The sequence below is a fragment of the Chlorocebus sabaeus genome, chromosome 26 (genome assembly GCF_047675955.1).
Source record: "Chlorocebus sabaeus isolate Y175 chromosome 26, mChlSab1.0.hap1, whole genome shotgun sequence".
In the NCBI taxonomy this organism is placed as follows: Eukaryota; Metazoa; Chordata; class Mammalia; order Primates; family Cercopithecidae; genus Chlorocebus; species Chlorocebus sabaeus.
In genome coordinates this window covers 10,379,109-10,403,802 of record NC_132929.1, presented here as the reverse complement: position 1 = coordinate 10,403,802, position 24,694 = coordinate 10,379,109, and the positions used below count along the sequence as shown (strand labels likewise).

General features: G+C 40.5%; 1 protein-coding gene across 9 annotated transcripts in view; it reads left to right on the top strand.

Moving 5' to 3' along the window:
• Nucleotides 1-24,694, top strand: part of LOC103245901 (amyloid-beta A4 precursor protein-binding family A member 2-like) — a 76,104-nt gene that overhangs the window by 33,139 nt on the left and 18,271 nt on the right. For 5 of the 9 annotated variants that reach the window (XM_073012025.1, XM_073012023.1, XM_073012031.1 and 2 more), the window contains 5 exons: nucleotides 11,198-11,254; nucleotides 15,138-15,277; nucleotides 18,687-18,777; nucleotides 24,036-24,084; nucleotides 24,523-24,618. The gene's annotated coding sequence lies outside the window, so the exon portion shown is untranslated. Of the gene's footprint in view, nucleotides 1-11,197; nucleotides 11,255-15,137; nucleotides 15,278-17,252; nucleotides 18,492-18,686; nucleotides 18,778-22,152; nucleotides 22,213-24,035; nucleotides 24,085-24,522; nucleotides 24,622-24,694 lie in introns of those variants that run through there. The other 4 variants (XM_073012027.1, XM_073012026.1, XM_073012029.1 and 1 more) reach the window with 4 other exon arrangements.

The following is a 24,694-nucleotide window of genomic DNA, read 5'->3' as shown; positions in this document are numbered from 1 at the left end:
CTCAGGTGATCCGCCCACCTCAGCCTCCCAAAGTGCTGGGGTTGCAGGTGTTAGCCACTGCACCCAGCCTTGTCCTGGGCCTTTTAAGAGACACTGGGTGCTGACTCACTTCTGGGTCTCCCCCATGAGTGGCCCGCCAGGTCTGCTCTGGGTGCAGCCAGGCTGTGCAGGGCCGGGAGCCTGAGCTGGACTTAAGGTGGGGAGACGCTGCTGCCCAAGAGCTGCTCGGGTGCGATGTCAGGGTGCAGGCTGTTGCCATGTGTGGCAGCATCACTCATTTATGATGTTTCATGAGCCTCTGTCCTTCGGCTTATGTCCTTGCAGGTGGCCTCTGATTCTGCCTCTGGAGCCTGTCTACCCCCTCTTGATTCATTCATTGGGCCCCAAGTATGTGAACGATAGCATACTAGCCACTTTTAGAAATATCTGTGTTCATCTTCAAGAGAGGGGGGTCATCTAGCCATTCCCCAGCCCTCAAAACCCACTCCACAGACAAAGTAATGGCAGGTCAAGGCTCTTCTTGCTGTTCTGAACCACAGGCATAGCAAACACAGTACAAAAGAAAAGGATTTCACGTGCAATAGAATTTCATTCACCCTGAAAAAGGAAGGAAATCCTGACACAGGCTACATTGTGGATGAACCTTGAGGACATCCTGCTAGAGCCAGTCACAAAAGGACAAGTTCTGTGTGATTCCACTTCTCTGAGGCACCCACAGTAGAATCACAGAAACAGGAAGTAGAATGGGGGTGGCCAGAGGCTGGAGAGAGCAGGGAGTGGGGAGCTGTTGTCTAATGGGTGCAGAGGTTCAGTTGTGAAGATGGAAAAGTTCTGGAGACGCGTGATGGTGAAGATCGCACAACAGTGTGAATGTGTTTAGTGCCACTGAACTCTACACCTAAAAATGGTTAAGATGGTAAATTTTATGTTATATATACTTACCGCAATAAAAGAAATAAGAAATAAAAGGTTTTTGGACGATGAACTGGCTCAAGCCAGTTTGGATCCTCTAAACCTAAGTTGAGCCAGTCTGCACCCATGCAGCCAGAATCACACTGTATTAGGCTGTTCTAGCACTTCACATGGTGAGAATGGGGGAGAGACAGAGAGTGATTGATTGATCAGGGGGCTGTGCCAGGGGAGTGTTACACACTTTTAAACCACCAGATCTCTTGTGAACTCAGAGCAGGAGTTCACCTATCACCAAGAGGATGGCCCAAGTTATTCGTGAGGGATTCTCCCCATGATCCAGACACCTGCCTCCCACCAGGCCCCACCACCAGCATTGGGGATTGCATTTCAATATGAGACGGAGGTGGGGACAAATATCCAAACTGTATCACCCACAAGGAAGCAAAAACATTTTGGGCCAATCAAAACTGTTTGGATATAGCCACAGTAGGGATGAGCGATGATTACACCCATACCTGTGGACCTGTGGACCTGTGGGCCTGTGGGCCTGTGGACTTGGCGTGTGTGGTCATGTGGCGGTGGGTCGGCACATCCCTGGGAGGTTTTAGGAGGACATTCAAGGCCAAAATGAGCCCTGAGTAAATAATACAGCCACGTCCTGAGAGGGAGGTGGGGAGCCTCCCCTTCTCTCCTAGGTCTTGTGTGGGTCATGATCCTACCTTGGCAGGAGTGGGAGGAACATGGATCCTACAGGCTATGGCTTACAGTAAAGTGGTTGTGGTCATGCCTTGTGAGTGTCATTAAAATAAACATATATTGTTAAATCCACCATTAAATAACAGCTATTTCTGCTATCCTCTCGCCTTTTCCACAAATTTAAATATCCCAGGTATTCTTTGTATATTCATAAAAGTAGACAGGTAGATTTAGTGAAGTTAACTGGATCATTGGTATCTTCTTTATATGTCATCTGGTGAGACTTGTTTTTCAAATTATGAGTTGTAGGAGTTTGTTTTAATGTCTATAGCCTTAGGCAGTTCCATCGAGACTAAACTCAGTTTTTTTTTTTTTTTATTGGGACTAATGTTATTGACCAGAACTGTGGACTCCTCATATTAGGAGAACAGAGATCTGGCCTGTGTAAATGAGTGGAAGGAAATACTATAGATAATGTCCTCTGGAAATTGAAGTCTAATATTGACTTACTAATGATCGTTTAATTTCCTTTTGGCTTGGGCACCATCGTTGCATTCATTTTTCAGATGTCAAGCAAGTTTTCTCAGAATGTGTGCAGGCCTCAAGGCCAAGTGTGGAGGCCACTGGGTGAATACAGGAGAGGTCACAGGTCAAGCCTCCTAGGAGAACTATAGGCTTGAGCCTCCTAGAGCCATGTGATTGATTTTTAGCCCCAGTAGGTTGCTGTCATTAAACTATGCACACAGGGCTTCTTGCTTTTAAGTTAGCAGGATGGAAAAATTGCAGGTGTTTGCAGCAAATATGTAGAAGCAGCCACGCTGGCCCCTAAGCAATGGTATTAGAAAGGGTTGGTGATGATTTCCTCATTTGAGAATTGAACAAAACCAAATGGAATTCTCTCTAGTTCTGCAGCACTGGGGGCTGTAAGTGGCAGAGCTCCCACTTTCCCCACAGATGGACCCAGAGTGGCACCTGGTATGTGAGGCAGGTGACCAGGAGAAGAGGCAGATAACCCACCCTTCCTGGGTCATCTCCCACTTTGCCTGGGTGTCCGTCACTGGAGGGTTAGCTCAGTACAAGCTGACGGGTGACCTCCGTAGAGCTTGGGTGAAGGGGCTCTCATAGGGCATGTGTTTGAGACCCTTAGAGGGCTCTCCTTGCTCTTGCTTCTCCCATTATTTTTAAACTGCAGTAACACACGGAACACAGAGTTTACCATTTTAAAGTGTACAGTTCAGTGGCATTAGTGCAATGTTGTGCAACCACCTCTGATATTTAGCTCCAGAACATTTTCACTGCCCCCAGAGGAGACCCTGTACTTATTAAACAGTCACTCCCCATTCTTCCCTCTCCCCTCAGTCCCCACAATGAAAAATCTCTTTTCTCCCACTTTGGATTTGCCTATTCCGGGTAATCCATAAAGATGGGATCGGACAACATGTGCCCTTTAGTGTCCGGCTTATTTCACCAGCATAATGTTTTCAGGGTTCATCCCTGTTGTAGCGCATGTCAGTACTTCGTTCATTTTTGTGGCTGAATGATATTCCACTGAATGGCTATATTTTTTTATTTTTATTTTGTTTTTATCTTTTGAGACAGAGTTTCACTCTTGTTGCCTAGGCTGGAGTGCAGTGGCGCGATGTTGGCTTACTGCAGCCAAATGGCTGTATTAAGTTGTATTTATCCACTCATCCACTGAGGGACATTTGAGTTGTTTCTACCTTTTGATTAACGTGAATACTGCTGCTGTGGCCATGTGTGTACAAGCTTTTGGGAAATTTTATTTGGATAGTCATAACTTTAAGTTTTGTTTTGGTTATTTATTGTTGCTTAACCAATTATCCCAAAACTTAATGGCATGAAACAGCAAATTTGTCTCTCTCTCGCTATTGTGTGGGTTAATGGGCTAGCTGGACAGTTTTTCTGCTGGTCTCATTTGGGAGCTCTCACTGTGCAGTTAGACGGTGGCAGGGACTGTCATTTGGATGCTCAGCTGCAGTGGAATGTCTGAGACGACTTCTTCACCCACAGGTCTGCTGCCTTGGTGTTTCTTCCTGTGGCCTTTCTACATAGCATCTTATTCTCTTGGGCCTCTTCATGTAGCTTTTCTTTCTCCAAGAAGATAGTCAGTTCTCATTTTTGGCTTCCAGAAGCACAAAAGTGCAAGCTGTCAGGTGTTCTTAAGGCTTAGAACACATCCAGTGTCATTTCTCCCACATTCTATAGGTTAAAGTAAGTCTCGGAGTCAACCTAGATTCACTGTGGAATGGGCCCTTGCAAGGACATGAATGACGGGAGTTGTGGCTCATTGGGGACCAACTCCAAAGATGAAGCCCGAGTTCTAAGAACTTTTTCTTCTCCGATTATTCCTTATTCATATTCTGTTTTTTGTTTTATAGATGTAATATATTCACAAGTGTCTTTAGGGAGCTATTTTGATACTTTTTTGTCCTCTCCCTAGTGTCTCTTTTTTCTTTAATAATTTTTTTGTCAGTCTATTTTGATCTTATTTTTCTTTCAAAAGCATTTCCTCAAATATCTATTCTATGTTGCTCATCATTTGTAGTCTTTTTTAAAATTCCCTCTTTTGTTCATATTTGAGAGAGTCACTAAAAGACTGATTGGGAGGCTGGGTGTGGTAGCTCACATCTATAGTCTCAGCATTTTGGGAGGCCAAGATGGGAGGACCACTTGAGCCCAGGCGCTCAAGACTAGCCTGGGCAACATAGTGAGACCCCTATCTCTACAAAAAATAAAAAATTAGCTGGGTTTGGTGGTGCCCACCTGTAGTCCCAGCTACTGAGGAGGCTGGAGGCAGGAGGATCGCTTGAGCCTGGGAGGTTGAGGCTGCAGTGAGCTATGATCATGCCACTGCATTCCAGCCTGGGTGAAAGAGTGAGACACTGTCTCAAAAAAAAAAATGATTGGGAGTTCTTTGTGATCAAGACTTGTCAACTGATAGCTTTTAGGAGGAAGGGTTTTTAGGGGGAATTTATGCTGATTCCCAGTTGTTATCCCCACCCCTCTATCTTACCTCCTTGTGCCATCATAAATGATGGCAGGAACTACTCCATTCCTCTGGGGATGAAATCTCCATTCTCTTGCCTGAAGTAGTTACGTATTTGCTTGAGTTCTGCTTAAGGAGATGGGGGAGAACAATGTGCTCCAGGGCCTGGAAAATGTGTTCTGTATGTAGGCTTTTGGTTAATCTGTTTACAGCCTTGCCTATCAGTCCCACTCTCGAGGGTACCTGGTGCCTGAGTCTAGTGCCTCTCCAGGGTACTGTGGGACAAATTAGCCTCCTTGTTCTCGGTGTCCCCCTAGCCTCCACCTTTGTTTGCTTTGCTTCATTAATTAACCATTTCTCGTTTACCATCATTGTCTATTGGAGGTGAATTCTCTTCTGTTGGTAACCCCATTCCTTTTTTTTGTAATTGTGTGTGTTTATACAATGTTCAATCTTCACCGTAATTCCCATGGAGCCTCAGGAAAAAAAGCAGATGGGAGAAATATGTGTTCAGTGTTCAGTTTTCCCTCTGTAAGACATCTGCAGCCTGTGTTTTTCACTGAATGGATCATGGACTTAATGCATGTAGAGCTACTTTGTTTTTTATGATTGTGCCTTCAATTCTCTGCAGAAATATAATTTGCGAATTACTTGATGAAATTTTCCTAATTTTGAATCATCCTTATATTCCTATAATGAATGCTGTTAGAATGGATATGGTAGTATTTTATTTTTGTGTTTTTACTTTTGTATTAAATAAGATTCTAGTTTTGTTTGTTTCTTTCACAGCTCTTATTTCATTTCAGTGCCAGGGGTATGCAGGGCTGACTTGGGAGGCTTTACGTCTTTTTTCTGAGATCTGGGATGTAGCTGTAGTTTACACAGTAATTTTCAACTGGAGGAGATTTTTGCCCCCCATGGGACATTTGGAAATAATCTGGAGACATTTGTGGTTGTCATAACTGGTCATGATGGGAGGTGCTATTGGTATTTCTTGAGTAGAGGGGATGTTACTAAACGTCCTGCAACACACAAGAGAACCCTCCACAAAGAATTGCCTGGCCCAGCATATACATATCACTGAGGCTGAGAAACCCTGGTTTAAATAAATATCCAATTTGGAAGATGAGTCTTTGACTGCCGTTTTTCTTCTTCTATATATGTGTTGGTCTCCAGATTTCCCACTTTTTCAGTTAGTTTTAGTAACTGTAGAGTCTTAAAAAAAAAAAAAAAAAAAAAAAAAAAAAAAAAAAAGATTACTTCATCCATACTTCTAGGCTGTTGTAAAGATGTATAAAGTTTTCATTTTTTGTATCATATTCACATGTGTCTATATGCCCTTTTCACTTCAGAAGTTTTCTGTCTTAATTACTTATCAGAGGCTTGACAGTTTTATTATCTTAGTCTTTTGAAAGAATCCTCCTTTCGTTTTATTTTTTACGTCCAGTGTTTTCTTTTTTACTTTTTGCTTATGTCTTAATTATTTCCCTTTTTTGTTTATTTTGCTTTTTCTAGTTTAATAGATCAATGTAATTTAAATTGCTTTTTAAACCAATACGTAAGGGTATATATATTTTTTGGGTGCTGTTTGACTTTATTGCACAAGTTTTAAGATCTGTTTTCTAAATAGTTTGTATTTTCTAAGTAGTTTTATTCCATCTTTTGTTCACATTGCTCTTACTATTAAAACTTTTTGTTGTGAGATATGTCATGTGTTGAAAATATGTAAAACATAAGCTTCATGTAACACGTAGCTAGAGTGACTACTTGGGAACCTAGCCAGCACCCAGGTGAAGAGAACGCACATTGCTAGCACTACAGAAACCATCTGCCGGGTGCTTCCAGATCGCTGTTCTCTGTACACTCATCTTTCCTTATTTTTCTCTAGTGTTATCACTCGTGTGCATCCTTGAACAATATAATTTAGTGTCGCTTATTTTTTCAGCTTTTGAAAATTATATTCTATGTATTTTTCATACCTTTGTTGTGTTCAACATTGTGTGTGAAATTTGTTCCTATTGTGTGTAGCTATAGTTCTTTTGCATTGCTGTATTTACTCCATTATTGAATACACCATACTGTTTATCCCCTTGACTATTTGCAGACATCTGTGTTGTTTCCAGTGTCGTTAGGAACAGCGAATGCTGCTGTGATGATTCTTGTATGTATTTCATGGTACCCCTGTGCCAGCATTTCTCTGGGCCACATAGGAGTTGGATGACTGGGGCATGAGGATCAATTTCTTCTTTTACCCAATAATCTAGAAAAAATAACTTTTTAAAAAGCATTTTCACATGGTCTTTGAGTTATTTTTAGTACATCAATGTGGTCAGAGAATATGGCCTGTGACCTGTGAGCAATCGTTTAGACTTCACTGTTGGTGTTACTGTTGTCTTTGCTCATTGCTATTTCTTGTACTATGTCTCCTGCTCCCTGTCCTTCAAGTATAGCCCTGAATGATATCCACATTGGTGTGGAGAATCCAGAGGCGAACATACACAGAGATGCTTCCTGTCTTGATGGAGCTAGATATAGAATTTTAAGTTTATAATTGAGTCTCTTCCCAGTTCTTTACACTTTTATCTTCTGATATTTTATTGTTACAAGTGAAGAGTCTGATGCCTATCTGATTCTTACTTCTTTCTGGTAGTTAGTATGATTTTCTCTGTAATTGTAATGTGTGGGGTTTTACTTTTCAGTATTTGTTTTTTGAGATAGGGTCTTGCCCTGTTGCCCGGTTGCAGTGCAGTGGTGCGATCACGGCTGACTGCAGCCTTTACCTTCTGGGCACAAGCAGTCCTCCCACCTCAGTCTCCTGAGTAGTTGAGACTACAGGTGAGCACCACCATGCATGGTTAATTTTTAAAAAATTTTTGTAGATATGGGTTTTTACCGTGCCCAAACTAGCCTTGAACTCCTGGGCTCAAGTGATCCTCCTACCTTGACCTCCTGAGGTGTTGGTATTATAGGCATGAACCACCGTGTCTGGCTTTCAGTATTCCTTTGGGGCATTCAGAGCCACTTAATATTCTCAAGTTTTTCTTTGGCTCAACAGCGTTTGTCTCTTTTCTTTCTTTTTATTCCCTTCCATCCTGTGGATGAATGTTAGATCTCTTTATCTTCCGTGTCCCTTAACTATTCCCTTTCTTTTTTCCCCCTCCATTTCCTTTTTTTCTCTGTTCTAAGGGAATGTCACAGTTTGATTTTCCTAATCATAAATGCCTTGTTGAGAAGTCTGTTGTGCTCTGGCCCTCCTACGGGTGTTTTTTGTTTTTGTTTTTGTTTTTTCAGGGGGAGGGTATCTTATTTTTATTACTAGAATTGTCTTTTACATAGTAACCTGTTTTTTGTTTTGTGGATACGGTATCTTCTCAATTACTGCTAAAGATTCCAATTAGGTTTTTAAATTCTGATTATTTCCTTCATTGGTAGTGCTTCAGGTCATTTGTGCTTATTTGACTTGGCACCTTCCTTTCAGATTGCTAGTTTTCTTCAACTCTCTGTGGTGCATGGTTATCTGTTCATTTATACATGAGATATACCATTGATCAGTATTAGTTGTTGATATGAATGTTGCATTAGAGTTATCTAAAGGGACAGAACTAAAGTGTATATATATATACACACACACACACATATTTATATTAAGGAGTATTATACTCACACAATCACAAGATCGCACAATAGGCCATCTGCAATCTGAAAAGCAAGAAAGCCAGTCCTAGTTTCAAAGGTGAAGAACTTGAAGCCTGATATTCGAGGGCAGAAAGCATCCAGCACAGGAGAAAGATGTAGGCTGGAAAGCTGAGCCAGTCTAGATGTTTCATGTTTTTCTGCCTGCTTTACATCCTAGCCTTTCTGGCAGCTGATTAGATGGTGCCCACCCAGATTAAGAGTGGGTCTGCCTCTCCAAACCCACTGACTCAAATGTTAATCTCCTTTGGCAACACTTCACAGACACATCCAGGATCAGTACTTTGCATCCTTCAATCCAATCAAGTTGACACTCAGTATTAACCATCACAAGTGTCTTCAAAATTGTCACTCTTTTCTGCTGTGGCCTCCCTCTCCTGGTTTGCAGACTCGTGCTCATCCTGTGGCATGAGGATGGGGAGGTGCTGGCAGGAGAGCTTTCTAGCTCCTGAGTTAAAAGGCAGAGATGGTGTCTCTTTCAAGACTTTGCTGCTGTGTTGAGTTACATTAAAAACAGTCTGTCTTTTTTCTCTGGTTTTCACACTCATAGTAAGAGGCCATCAAGACAGGCTTCCTATATCGGAGGGTGATCCTTACCAACTGTAGCTGGGAGAAGTACAGTAAAAGAATGTTAGATTGTTCTGGAAAAAAGTGGTCCCTCCATTATTTGGATTGGGTTTGTGGCTTTGTCAAGCCCAGCAGTCTGATTCCGTCTGCTTTGTGTCTTCCAGCGTGTATGTCCCTGTGGTTTTGGTTCACTCAGGGTATTCTCATTGTAGCTGTTATTTTTCTGCTGCTGAGGCAGACTTATTCTTTTTAATAAAATACTGTTATTTTGGTGGGGTTTTGGAAAGAGGACCAGGCCACATCCTGACAAGAAATTCATCTTAGGATTTCACAGCCCTAACTCACTTTTTGTTTTGATTAAATTATTTACCCTTTTTGAGGGGTGGGGGCTCAGCTTTGTCGTTTGTAAAATGAAAGATAGTAACTGGGCTGATGGTTACAGACATGGATGCATGTCAGAATCACCTCAGAGAGCTGTTTAAAAACAGATTCTCCCCGGCACGTTGGAGGCAGAGGTGGGCAGATCATGAGGTCAAGAGATCGAGACCATCCTGGCCAACATGGTGAGACTCTGTCTCTGCTAAAAATACAAAAATTAGCTGGGCGTGGTGGCAGGCACCTGTAGTCCCAGCTACTCGGGAGGCTGAGGCAAGAGAATTGCTTGATCCCAGGAGGCGGAGCTTGCAGTGAGCTGAGATCCTGCCACGGCACTCCAGCCTGGTGAGAGAGTGAGACTCCATCTCAAACAACAACAACAACAACAAAAACCCAGATTCTCAGAGTGGGCATTGAAATTAGCTTTTTTTTTTTTTTTCCCTTTTTTGAGACGGAGTCTCACTCTGTCGCCCAGGCTGGAGTGCAGTGGCGCGATCTCGGCTCACTGCAAGCTCTGCCTCCTGGGTTCACACCATTCTCCTGCCTCAGCCTCCCGAGTAACTGGGACTACAGGTGCCCGCCACCACGCTCGGCTAATTTTTTGTATTTTTAGTAGAGACCGGGTTTCACCATGTTAGCCAGGATGGTCTCGATCTCCTGACCTCGTGATCCACTCGCCTCGGCCTCCCAAACTGCTGGGATTACAGGCATAAGCCACCACACCTGGGCAATGAGTGTTTCAAAAGTGCTCTTTTAATCACTGATACAACCAAAGTCTTTGGGACTTTTAGGCCAAGTATATATACTTTAGATACCCAGAATACTTTGATTTGTAATATAACAATCTAGGGAAATTAAGAAGGGGTGAATTACATTTTGGAAGCTGCTGCTTGCTTCCTTTTTCCATTTAGATTTTAGAAGACAAAGAATGTCTAAAGAGAGGCAGATTTAAAGGAAATACAAGTAATTCTGCATGGGTATGTTTATCTACATGGCATTCTCCAGCTCACTAATCCAGAAGAGTTCTAACACCCTCTGTGATCATGGGTTTGTTTTTCTTAAGTATTCCTCCATCAGAGTATCTGAGAACAGATGCTTAGAAAGTGCTGAGACCTTTGTTGGTCTTACCGGATCTCCGAATCCTAGTTTCTTGATATTTTACGTATTCTGGATTCTAACCTGAACTGGCCTTCATGATTAAAGATGCATTTATATACTGTACACTGGCCAGGAAGCTTATCTTTTGAAATTTGCCCAAACTGGGCATGAAGGCCCTTCTTAAAACCCCATTAAATTCATTTCTAAACTTGATGATTGTCAATTGTGTCAGTTGGTAAATTCTGTCTTGTAGAGAGGTATTTTTTAGTAAATAATATGTTTTTAAAACTAAAATTTGCCTTTTAGTAAGTTGGTAATCATTTCATAATTCTTAGTTTTGTGAAGTGTCTATAAATCACAATCTGATCTTTTAAAATGAAAGGCAGTTGAATTTATGTAATGATTCAGGCTTTTCAAAGTTAAAAAGGTAGTTATTTTAAGGAATGGATAGTTTGTGATATTTCTTTTAAACAAAATAAGCCATTGTTCTTATACACATAGCCATGTAAGTAAAATGTTTTCTTATTTTAAATTAGATTCCGTTTTAACTTTTTTTTCAGTTTTGCTTTATATTTTACTTATATTTTTTATGTTTTATATTTATATTTGATTGCTTTCCTTTATTCCTAATTCTTTTAGTTTCTGTTCCATTTTTAAAAGCTGATGACTGTTGTTTGTCAAACCATAGTTGGATTTAAAAATAAACATTTAATGTTAATAAGCTCTCTGGTAGTGGCACTGCAGTGACAGATGGTTGAGAGTTTGTCCCTAAAGCTATGGCACCAGTCTTCTAATGGACTTAGCCTATATTCAGCCTGTGTAACCCTGGCAGGTTTTTCTCTGTTTCAGAATGGGACAACAGAGGAAGTGACTTCAGAGGAAGAGGAAGAAGAGGAGATGGCTGAAGTAGGTATTTTATATAAGAATGACATTTCATAAGTGTTGTCATTTTTGAGTAATTCCATAAATCTCCTTTGTAAGCTATTATTAATGCGGAATAATTGAAAGCACATTGTATTTGGAATGGAATATAATTTCTCAACTCTGGCTTTTCCTCTGATGATACGCCTTTGAGCAAATAGCTTTATCTGAATTCTTTGGATTTGATTTCGTGGAAAACAAAAGTCCTTAACTTTTAGCACCAAAGTTGTATTTATATTTAATACTAATCAGTCCTTAGCCTGCATTTGGTTATTTTTAGGAAGAGGAACTACTACGTTTAAAAAATGTTGTGTTTGCATAAAAGGAGAATTTGAGAATGTGTTAGGGACTACTCACCAGAAGTAGTGAAACTGTCTCTTGTTGAAAAATCATCAAGGAATTTTATGTTAGTCTGTTTTATGCTGCTATAACAGAATACCAGAAACTGGGTGATTTATAAGGAACAGATATTTATTTTCTAACAGTTCTGGAGACTGAGAAGTCCAATAGGAAAATACCAACAGTTGGTGTCTAAGGGCATTGTTGCATCCTCAGATGGTAGAAGGCAGAAGGGCAGGAGAGCAAGCTAGTCCAGTGTGTGAAGCCTCATTCATCAGGGCCTTAATCCCATTAAGGAGGAAGGAGCCCTGTTGGCCTGATCTCTTAAAGGTCCTACCTCTTAATATCATCACATTAGAAACACCTGAATTTTGGAGGGAACACATTCAAACGGTAGCAAATTTACTGGAGCAAATTCCAACAACATTGAGCCTAGGCCAGTTGTCAGTCCTGGGTATAATTTTAGATGTTTCCAGGCTCTGAAGCTTTGTATTTAAATTCACACTTAGGAAAAAAGATCTGTGTCTCTGCATTGACCAAATAGAAGGTATGTGAATGTTATGGTCTTGATTGTTTTAAAAGATATTTTCTCTTTGAGGTCTTATAATTAATTTAGGTTTTCATTTTCTTGGTTTAGAAATCATTAATGTAAAATTTACAGTGCTTCAGAACTAAAGAAGTAGTGTTGTAGGCTTGTTTTCATTTGTTTGCGACAGGGTCTCGCTGTCACCCAGGCTGGAGAGCGGTAGCATGGTCACGGCTCACTGCAACCTTGAACTCCCCGGTTCAAGCAATCCTCCTAAGTAGCTGGTACTACAGGCGGGTGCTCCATGTCCAGCTAATGTGTGTTTGTTTGTTTGTTTGTTTGTTTGTAGAGTTTGAGTCTCGCTCTGTTGCCCAGGCTGGTCTTGAACTTCCTGACCTCTAGTGATCCACCACCTTGGCCTCCCAGAGGCATGCACCGCTATGCCTGGCTGTAGGCTTCTTTTATGAGTCTGGGAGGAAAATACTTCTTAGACTTGTCCAATTAGATGAGAGTTTGTTTTAATGTTTTTATACAGTTTAGCTGAGGTGGAATAAACTGCATGAAAACATTAAACCTTTTCCGTGGGTCAGGCGGCCATTGTACTAAAGATCATGAACACTTTCATTTTTCCCCTCACAAGATAATGAACAAGGGACCGCAACTTTGAGGGAAATATAGAAAGGTAAGAGACTGGACGTTGGAGATGTCAGATGAGGACAGGTGAAAAGCAGATATTCTAGGCTCCTGAAAGAACATGGGAACAGGCCCAGAACAACCTTGGACATGGTGTGTTTGGGTGCATTGGATGCTTTTCTTTTGAGAAGGAAAGTTGATGTGTTGAAGTCATGGAAAGCAAGATTGGCCAGAAAAGGCAGATGGTTAAAAGTCTTGAATTCAAGACAGGCATGTGTTTCTATTTGGTGTGATTATTGATATGAAGACCTTGAGCAGGGAATAGTGTGCTGAGGATATTGCTTTAGAAATATGTGTTGAATTCTGTTTGTGATGTGCTGATTAATACTAAGGTGGGGAAGTTTTGTGGATGCGAACATGACTGAGGTTGAAGGTATAGGAGGAAATACAGGTCAAAAGCATTTGTGAGCATTGTGAGGAAAATAAGTGTAGGATGGAAGGTCAGGGCTGAAAGGTGCACACAGGGAGAATGGAGCTCCATGACATATGGAGTCATGGGCAGAGTTTGAGTGGAGGTATTCAGTAACCTGCTCTAGAAATCAGTGAATTAGCCGGCTTGGGAAAAAAAAAAGAATCAAAATGAGTATAAACTACTTTTTTAGAGTACTTGGCATTTGAAGTGGAAAAATAATTTAATTGAAAAAAGGATGTTTAAAAATCTGCATATATTTGTATATGTGTAAGAACAGATAGTATGGGAGGGAGGGAGCAGAATGATGTGAATAAAGATGTTGTTCTGGGGGGTATTATTCAAATTCTTTTAAAATTATTATTATTTTTTGAGATAGGGTCTCTGTTACCCAGGCTGGAGTGCAGTGGCATGATCATAGCTTGCTGCAGCCTCAAACACCTGGGCCTACACGAGCCTTCTATTTCAACCTCCTGAGCACCTGAAATCAAATTCTTTTCCTGACTCATTTTTTAGTTACTAACGTCAATAGATGCTTACCATATAAAACCATAAACTGAAATTAGGGAAAGCACCAAATGTCTCCAGAGATAACAACTAAAATTAATTGAAACGAACATTTCAATATAAGTTCTTCTGGTCTTTTTCTGTGCGTATTTCAGCATAATTGAAATTCTTTCTGTTCCTTTGTGTTTCCATTTTTCATTTCAAAGTTTTTCGATACAGGAGAAATTATACTGTGTTGGTATTTCAGTGGCCTCTTAATAGTTCATGGAATTGAGTTAACTGTTTTGCTATTTTTGCACATACAGATTTTGTGTGTATTTTTGTGGCTGCAAGTTTGAAATAGGTATCCTTATGCCTAAATTTGTGTTTACATCTTAGACTAGTTTCTTGGAATACAATTCTAGAAGTCGAGTTTCTGGAACAAACTATGAACAGTTAAGGTTCTTTTTTTTTTTTTAATTTTTTTTTTTTTTTTTGAGACGGAGTCTCGCTCTGTCGCCCAGGCTGGAGTGCAGTGGCGCAATCTCGGCTCACTGCAAGCTCCGCCTCCCAGGTTCACGCCATTCTCCTACCTCAGCCTCCCGAGTAGCTGGGACTACAGGCACCCGCCACTGCGCCCGGCTAATTTTTTTTCTATTTTTTAGTAGAGACGGGGTTTCACCATGGTCTCGATCTCCTGACCTTGTGATCCGCCCGCCTCGGCCTCCCAAAGTGCTGGGATTACAGGCGTGAGCCACCGCGCCCAGCCAGAACAGTTAAGGTTCTTGACACCTGCTGCTAAACTGTCTCAAAGGTTCCTCTTAAGAGGAGATTTAAAAGATGGCTTGGCCGGGCATGGTGGCTGATGCCAGTAATCCCAGCACTTTGGGAGACCAGGTGGGCGGATCACTTAAGGTCAGAACTTTGAGATCAGCCTGGCCAGCATGGTGAAACCCTGGCTCTACTAAAGAGATAAACAAATTAGCCGAGCGTGGTGGTGTAGGTCTGAAATCCCAGCTGTTCGGGAGACTGAGACATGAGAATCACTTGAACCTGGGAGGCAGAGTTTGCAGTGAGCAGAGATCGCCCCACTATACTCCCGCCTCGGTGACAGAGTGAGACATTATTTAAAAAAAAAAAGAAGTAAATAAAGAAATGATGGCTTATTTAGTAATAGTTATGACTTTGTAAAGCTTTTAAATCTGCTTTACACAGAGTCTAGCTTTTAAATAACATATAGTGTACAAAAGGTGGGAGCCTCTTGAATGGAATGTGTGGGCTTTTTCTCTCTCCCCATAGGGTAGATATATTCTGTTTCTTGTCCCCCATTGAATCAAGAATAATTTAACTTTTGGCATAAGAAAGTGCTAAAGAAAAATAGGTTGAATAAGCTAACATTTTTCTTCTTTTTGCAGGATCTAGAAGACTGAGATCACTGTGAGATGAAAGAAGAGCCTATTAGTGGGAAAAAGTTGGAGGATGAAGGAATTGAAAAAGAAAATTTGGCAATATTAGAGAAAATTAGGAAGACTGAAAGGCAAGACCATTTGAATGTGTAAGTGTTTATAAATAGCTAGAGCCTGGACTTTTTGGTTAAGTAATTATAGTTGATACCTGGCAATTCATGAACCTGCCGAATTCAGCTGCTCTCCTCCTCCATTCCTGCCTTAGTGGTAGTTTCAGTCATCTGTTTATTGGTTTGGAGACAGGGTCTTGCTCTGTCGCCTGGGCTAGAGTGCGGTGGCACAATCATAGTTCACTGTAGCCTTGATCTCTCAGGCTCCAGCGATCCTCCTGCCTCAGCCTCCCAAGTGTCTTGGACTATATGCATGTGCCACCACACCAGGCTACTTTTTTCGATTTTTAGTAGAGATGAGGTCTCACTGTGTGGACCATGCTGCTCTGGAACACCTGAGTTCAAGTGATCCTCCTACCTCGGCCTGCCAAAGTGCTGGGATTACAGGCATGAGCCACCGTGCCTAGCCACGGTCATACGTTTTCTTGCCCAAGGTTATCTTTCTTATCTATGAATAGCTACTTTTTACCCTGTTCATCTGCTCTTCACATCCTGGAACCACCTGCTGGTCCCTGTGTTTGCCCCTTTCCGGCCTGTTTATGCTGTTTTCTCTGCTTACCTTCCTTCTGTGGCATCTGTATACTGACATTCATTCTCTCCTACAAAACAACTCAAATTATTTCTCCTTCATGAAACTGACTTTGGTCCATCCTGCTCTGACCAAACCAAAAGTTATTCTTCTCTTTTCACTTAACATCTCTTTTATGTGAAGCGGCAGGATATGAAAGGAACCTTGAGTTTGGTGACAAACACACCTTTTTTGGTTTCACTTTGCTCAACTGTAAAATATGGATAGACAGTACATACCTTTTGGATGACTGCTATGAAAAATAGATGAGAATGATGTGTGTATATACATGAAGCGCTCAGACACAGTAGGGAAACCTCAGATGATTATCTGAACACTTACTACTTCCTGTCTTCTGTTAGAGGTATTTACCAACTCCACGACAGCTGAGAACCAGTTACTTTGTCTTGGGCACAGGTTCTCCAAAACAGGGAATTAATCGGTAGGCAAGTAGATGCCAAGTGTTGAAACCAGATAAATAACTCTCCCTACTTCAGTCTTAGTTATATATTAATTTAATTAATAATTCCTCATAGAGGAAAGACATTTAGTCATTTTCTCATATCTTGATTATTTAGAAGACTAACTTTGTAGCATTTGAATTAATGTTACTGTACTTTCCGTATCTTGTGATCGATTCCAGTTTGAGTTATCTTCAAAACAAGTATAAATTATTGAACACTTTCGCATGACCGATACTATGCTAAGTACTTTATATATCTTCTGATTTAGTCTTCATAGCCACTGTGTGAAATAGGTGCTCTTCATATTTTAGAGAGAGGAGAAAGTTCTCATATTTTATAGATAGGAAATGAGCTCATGGTTACATAGCTAGGAAGTAATACCTTTGTAAAGTTGATTTATTTTCTTTTTCAGAGTATAGTGCAGCCTTTAAAACCTTTAGTTTCACATGACCAAAAAGTAGTTCCATTTCTATTTAGTCTTAGATAAGATATCAATATGTTTTCCTCTTTAGAGAAGTCCCCGCACTGAAAAACTGAGACCAGTTGCATGTAGGCACACATGGTTCTCAGAGTCTCCATGTGTGAACTAGACCGTCTGTGTAATATTCTTGCTTGTAGCCTTATGGATGGAAGTCTGTGTTAGAATGTGTCCCTTGAGTGTCTTCTAGTGTTTTCAAAAATTGCTGGGGTTTGGAATAGACTTATACTGAATTCTCTGCTATCGTGGATTCCCTGGTGGTCGGAACATGTTGGCTAGAGTTTTTCAGATGATAAGAAATAGGAAATGAACAGACTCGTGTCTAGCTTTATATTCTCTTGAAACTTCATAATGCTTCATTTAATTGGACTTTTTTTTTTACTTCTTAAAAGTTGAGTGATGATCCATGTTTATTGCAATCTTTTTCTTTTTTTTTCTTTTAAGACGGAGTCTCGCTCTGTGGCCCAGGCCAGAGTGCAGTGGTGCCATCTCAGCTCATTTCTGCCTCTACCTCCCAGTTTCAAGAGATTCTCCTGCGTCAGCCTCCAGAGTAGCTGGGACTACAGGCACGTGCAACCACGCCCAGCTAACCTTTGTATTTTTTTGGTATAGATGGGGTTTCATCTTGTCGGCCAGACTGATTTCAAACTCCTGACCTCAAGTGATCCAGCCTCCTCGGCCTCCCAAAGTGCTGGGATTACTGGTGTGAGCCACCACGCCCGGCTACTGTAATCTTTTAGATGAGGTTGAAATACCTTAAATCTTTAGATTAGTTGGCTCAGTAGACCCTGGTAAACAGTGGCTTTTGTGTTTCAGGCTGCAGCGTCTGGGTCAGTGCAAGCTTCAGATAGACGTATGAAAGAGCTCAGGGACATTTACAGATCACAGAGTTACACGACAGGGAAGGATCTCTAAATCCCTGCTCTTCTTCTTCTTCTTTTGCTCTTTTCTGTTGTCAGATTATAAATGTCATTTCTTAAAAGTGGACCAAAATGGAAATGTTTACTAGCTTTATTTTGTGAAATTCAAAGACAATCAAGTTCCAAAAGATGTAAGGGGTAAGATAGGATGAGTTTACTTGTCTTTTTGGATTTAAAGAAACGTTTTTATAGCTCCATCAGAATTGTTTTTGTCATTTTCCTGATAGAGTGAACTCTTACATGATTTTTATCTTCTAGCAAAAAGCTCAAGCTTCAGCAATATTGCTTGGAAAGTAAATAAGAGTAATACATTTCATTATACAGAGAATGATTGCCAAGGTGATTTTTATGACTTTTCCCCCAGTTTTGAAAGCATCAGAATCAACTCTTATTGTAGAGATAGTTATGTTATTACTTTTAAAATATATAGGTGGAGTACACCTGTAGTCCCAGCTCCTAGGGGTGCTGGGAGGCTGAGGCAGGAAGATCGTTTGAGCTTGGAGAGGTCAAGGCTGCAATGCGCTGTGATTCCACCATTATATTCCAGCCTGGGTGACAGAGTGAGACACTGTCAGAACACATAGTTCTGTCCATGACAGATTGTTCTCCTTGAACCCCTTGGCTGATAGTACAAGTTTAGGAAAGCATATTAAACTTCTTTTGAATTCTTGAGAAAATTGTATACATGTGACTGTTTTCCTTTAGAATGACTGCAAACTCTGAACCCCCTTATTAGATCAGATTTAGGCTATTATGATCTCTTTTGGACATTTATTGTAAAGGAACTGGAAGCTATAGTGACCTCTATTTTTCCTGGAAAATTAGAGCAGCTTAAGATCTTCTCCTTCTGGAACTTACCCTAGGTGCTCTATTTTAGCTTTCAGATTTGTTAATTTTTCAGTTAGTTGAAAAAAAATTGTCTTTTTGTTTGAACTGTTTTTTGCTTTGGGATTCTTAGGGTTGACCCTGATAGTGCTTTGCACAGTGATCTTCAGATCTTAAAAGAAAAAGAAGGCGTGGGAGATATTTTGCTGAACTTACCTTTTAAGGTAAGAAAATTGTTACAGGACTCTATTTTTCGAATGGGGGTGTATATTTGTACAAGTGTTTTGGAAAACAATTTGGTAAAGTGGAAGATACTCATACACTATGGTTCAGGAATTTTGTGGATATATACTCCACAAGAAAGGAGTATGTAGGCACCTGGAGACGGGAATGTTCAGAGCAGCATCCTTTATAATAGCCCCAAACAGAAAATATCCCAAGTGTTCATTCCAAGAAAATGAAGAACTGCGGTTTTCATAAAATGGCTTACAGCTGAGTGGGACCAGCTGGGCGAACCTTGAACACTATGTTAAGCGAAAGAGACCAGACCCCAAAAACCTATTTTGTATAATTTTCTCTATATAGAGCTCAAAAATAGCAAAACTAAGGTTAGTTAGGACATTCATTCGTAGTGGAGGCAGTGTCACCTGCAGTGGAGTGAAAATTGCTCCTTAGAGTAAAAGAAAACATTACCTATTATAATGGTCTGCTCCCCTCCAAAGGATCATATAACATAAACCAACATACAATATGTCTGTGATTTTGAAATTCCACCACAGGGGCATGGGGTAGAATTAGGAAGAAAACTTCTAAAAAGGCTTCTTAGGGGAACTAAAATGAAAAGAAAACTGAGAAACGCTTATTTCTGGATTCATACATGGGCAGTAAAACTATCAAGAACAAAGAGGTGATTCCATAGAGGTTAGGGTAAGGAGTCCATCCAGGCGAGAGGTAAGGAGGTGTGACCTGAAAGGGACATCTGTGGGCATCTTGGATACTGGTTGGAATATGTTTCTGGACCAGGTTGGTGGTTACATGGACAAATAATTTACGATAACATGTTAAGGTATACCTTAAGGTATATTTTATGTACTTTTCTGAATGTATGTGTTATATTTAAGATACTAAAAATAAAGGATGCAAAGAAATAATAGTGGAATCTAGAAGAAATGTTAATGATCTAATATGGAATCTAGATAGGATGTAATGGTTTAAAATCTATGGCTATATGAGGTATTTTGATGAAAAAAACAGACATAAAACAATACTTTGCTGTACTTACTCTAAGGATGGTAGTAGTTTTCCAAAAGCTTCCAACTTAGCTTTCTGTGTATATTTTTGCTTGGGGATATATCTTGTGATTGAACTTTCTTGAAATAACCCTAATGTCAGTATTTTCTCTCACTTTTGTTATCATAGAAACTGTTGTGGTTGTCAACTGGGTTGTCTTCCTAAAGTATGAATCCGGTATATATTGACTGAAGTTGCTAATGGTTACTTCTTTACGGATTCATATGGGGGAGTGAATGAAGCACACAGGCCTAAAACAAAAAACAAAACACAAAAACACCAGGAAGGTTTCTTTCTTTTTTAAAGCATTAAATCATGCGTCCACATGCCCAACACCAAACTTAAGAAATAGAACCGGCCGGGCGCGGTGGCTCAAGCCTGTAATTCCAGCACTTTGGGAGGCCGAGATGGGTGGATCACGAGGTCAGGAGATCGAGACCATCCTGGCTAACACGGTGAAACCCCGTCTCTACTAAAAAATACAAAAAACTAGCCGGGCGAGGTGGCGGGCGCCTGTAGTCCCAGCTACTCGGGAGGCTGAGGCAGGAGAATGGCGTGAACCCGGGAGGCGGAGCTTGCAGTGAGCCGAGATCCGGTCACTGCACTCCAGCCCGGGCGACAGAGCAAGACTCCGTCTCAAAAAAAAAAAAAAAGAAATAGAACCTTTGGCTGTGCGTGGTGGCTCACGCCTGTAATCCCAGCACTTTCGGAGGCCGAGGTGGGTGGATCACTTGAGGTCAGGAGTTCGAGACCAGCCTGGCCAAGATGCAAAACCCCATCTCCATCAAAAATACAAAAAATTAGCCAGATGTGGTGGCGCGTAACTGTAATCCCAGCTACTTGGGAGGCTGGGGCAGGAGAATCGCTTGAACTGGGGAGGCAGAGGTTGCAGTGAGTCGAGATTGCACCACTGCCCTCCAGCCTGGGTGACAAAGGTAAACTCCATCTAAAAAGAAAGAAAAAGAAAAGCTAAGCATGGGCTTAATTTCTCTGAGGTTTAAAGCTGCAAAGAGTTACTCTTCATGAAGTAGGTGGGATCCCAGCTGGGCAGTGAAATGTGAGTGGGGTTTGGTCAGCTGGTGGAAGTTGAAGGAAAATTATTTATGTAGGTGACAGGTAAACACAATCAGGTATCTAGGAAAGAGAATGAGAGATTCAGAGTGTAGGAGACTAGTTGGAGCTATGACACAAGGAGAGTAGGATTCATGTTGAAGGTTTGTAGGAAATAGTGCTGGCGTAATATCTTGTACTCAAACAGTTCTGCGGGTTGGTGACAGATCTTTTTTTTTTTTTTTTTTTTTTTCTGGTAAGTCAACTATGATGCCTGGATATTCATCTGTCTATGTAACTGGTTGAGAAACAGGGGAGTAACAGTAAAGAAACTGTCTTAGAATAAATCTGGTGGCAGCAGAAGAGAATATGAGACACATTGTCCTCACAGAGCTTGAAGAGTGTGATGATAATTTGAGGGCAACGCTGTTGTTTTAGAGTGAAGTGAGGAGAACCTACATTGGTTTGGTAGTCATGGGAATGGCAGGAGGAATGAAATGTGAAAGCCCATTGGCGGCATAATCAAAATGGCTTGGTCTTTGTAGTCCACTATTAAGTGAGGAGGAGGAATTATTGGCTGACTTAGGAAGAAGTAAAAAATGTGAAATATCAACAAAACACAAAGCTTGTGATTTTAGTCAGGGTAAAACTTAAGCACTGTGTGATTCTAGATAGATTATTGAGCAGTTTTGTTCCATGTATTTTATATCCCATATCTTCTAGCTATGACCCTATTTCTGTATTTCTTCACATAGCCAAACATTTTTCAAACTGACAGCTTTATTGTGATACAGTTTATATGTGGTAAGCCACACTCTGCAAGTGTACAGTTCAGTGGTTTTTAGTGTATTCAGAGTTATGCAACCATTACCACTGCCTAATTTCAGAACATTTTCATCTCCCTAAAAAGAAACCCCGTACCCATCAGTAGTCATGTACCTGTCTCCCCCATCCTTCATCCTGGCAACCTGTGATCTAATTTCTATCTCTGTAGATTTGCCTGTCCTGGACATTTCATATAAATAGAATCATACAAAAGGTGGCATTTTGTGACTGACTTTTCTTTACAGTGATTATAAATCAAATGCCTGAAGAGGCTCAGCTTAGGATAGTGTTTGCTGTACAACTTTGACAACTGAACTTTTTTATAGTTGAAAATATGACTGTGTCTGTATATGTGGCATATTATCTTAGAAGACCCTTACTTGGATTATTAAGAATTTTTTCTCCTAGTGTTCTTGAACTGTCTCAATATTCAGCAGGAACCCTTTGGAGACAAAGAGCAGTAAGAATGTGGAATACATATTGACAAAATGAAGGTAATTTAATACAGTAGTAGAGTCGACCACTTTCCGGTGTCGCTGCTGCTGACACTGTGTGTTAAGAAAAGTTTACTGACCTTACTTTTGGTGGAGGTGCTAGAACTACTTCTTTCTTGTGTTTAGATTTCAACAAACCTTTGCATAGGTATTATGTGGTTGTACAGATGTACTTTGTTTTGATCAGAAAATGCAAAAACTTCCTTTCTTCCCACTTTCTGAGACTCTGCAACCTTAAAGGAAGAGTGGGGTACTTTAAAGGAAAAGTGGTGGTAGCTGGGTAATGGGTAACAATGTCTACTGTATACTTCCTTTCCCAAAACAAGTCCCTGTCTACCGTCAGCATATCCAAAATGTGAAGATCAAGTGTGGTGTTAACTCATTAGCTAATATAACTAGACTTTGAGTGGTTATGGAAGCAAAATCTCAGTGAGGGCCTGGATGTTCTAATTCTGTTAAATCAGTGAGTGCACATTCTATACAATACTGTCTTAGTCCAGAGGCAGATTTAAGAAGTGGGAGATAGATTTCTATGTTTCAGAAATGAAATACACAAAGAATAAACATTTTTAATCCCATGATTCTTTACCCGAGTTTAATGTTTTGGAGAGTTTATCTTTCAGATTTTCTTTCCCTTCCATTAAACTATTACTTTGAAAGGTCCCAGGGTTTTGGGAAAGCAAGTGGGAAAGACACTTCCTTGGATTCTCCAGGATAGGGGAGTGAAGAGGACTCCTTGCCCTCATTTTATTATTGAATAATGTCATGATAACAATTATGAAAGTGAATGGTCTACGGTAGAAGTTTTTAGATGGCTTCTCTGCAAAATAGTTTGGTTTAGTCAATGCAAGGATGCCTTTGGTTAGCTGCAATGGAAGATGTGCAGGCTGGAGTGCTCTTGGCAGGTTTTCTGAGGGGAAATACAGCATTTGGAAGAGTGGGAAGCAGAAGGAATGTCTGGCAAGGGAAATGTGTGGGCAGAGCCCCAGAGGACAGAACAGGTTGTGGTGGACTTGGTGTCCACATAGACCTAATCAGTGGTCTTAGCTTTTGTGTTTTCAAAATTACCACAGTTTGTGTTCTAAAACTGTCATTGCCTTGATTTTATTTTAGACATGCTATCTGTGTATTTTGAAATATAAGATAACGTTAAAGGAGAAATGAAATTATTTTGTTTGAGAAAGAGTTAAAAGGTTAAAACATCTTTATCTAAAAAATTTTCTACTGGGAGATTTGGTACCTCCCCAGAAGTTATGTTTGGTTCAGAGAATAGTCTTCAGACCTAGAAAGGACTTGAGCAAGAGTCCCAGAGAGGAGCTACATGGTCTGAACCATTTGATTCTCACAAAAGAATGGAGAAAAACAATTCCAACCATGAAGCAATGCAGATGTTCATATATTGAATAGGGTGAGGTCAGTGCCATTGTCAGAGGAAAAACTCTTGGCCATCACAGGATGGGAGAGAAAGTTGCAGTTGTAAAGAATACTCAAATGCCATTTAAGGAAACGGGTTCTTCTGCCTCTATGCTTTGAAATATTTATGGCTAAGTTCTTCATTTTTGACACCATAAATATTTCAAAGTATTCTGTTCTAAGAGCCATTTCAAACAATTGACTAGAATTTCAAAGCAAGTGCATGACAGTTGAAACATTAGAATTTTTAAATTGCCCTTAATCCTATATCCCTAACAAGTATGCTCACGCTTGCATGTTCTCTTCTCATCTTTACTGTGTGCATGCTTTCTTAGTAATGGCACGTAGAAACTGTTCAAGCAGGAATAATTATCGTGATAATTTTTTCTGTTTCCTTTTCTCTTTTCAAGGTATGTATTGGGTGGAGGAGCATTATGTATGGAACTTCTCACAAAACAGGTGATTATTTTCTTATAATATTCAATTTTCACCCTCAATAGAGTGTTTCGATCATGGGAAGTTAGGTTTTTAAGTAGAAGGTTCTCTTAAAGACATTTTGGTGTTTTTTATTTTTATTTTTTTTTATTTTCTTAGCTCCTACTTCCAAGAATGAAAAAGGTCAACCAGTAAAATAAGATTGTACTTGGTGCTGAATCTATGCTAGGATCGGCATTGAACTTTATTTAAAGTTCTAATTTGCTCACGTTGGGCACTTAGAACGTCAGTTTGTTGTTTTTTGTGAGATTTTGGAAATGGTCCAAGTTTACTTTTTCCCGTTGCCTCCAGACTTTTTAACACTGATCTGCTGCTGTTGAGGTACATGCCATCTTGTTAGGCCTTCTCAAGTGGGAATCAGGAATGCTGCTGTGTTCCAGAGACGTTTTGTTCTTCCTGTAGGGCTGAAGCAGTGCCTACTCAATAGAACCGGTCATCGTGCAAAGAAATGCCACTTGACTCAAAGGCAAAGCCAGAGTGCAGCTTGGAGCAAAGAAGGTACTTTTATTAAGAATTTTAAAGAAACCATAAGAGATATTTTATATTTGTGAGCCTTCTTCCTGTCTTGACTTAA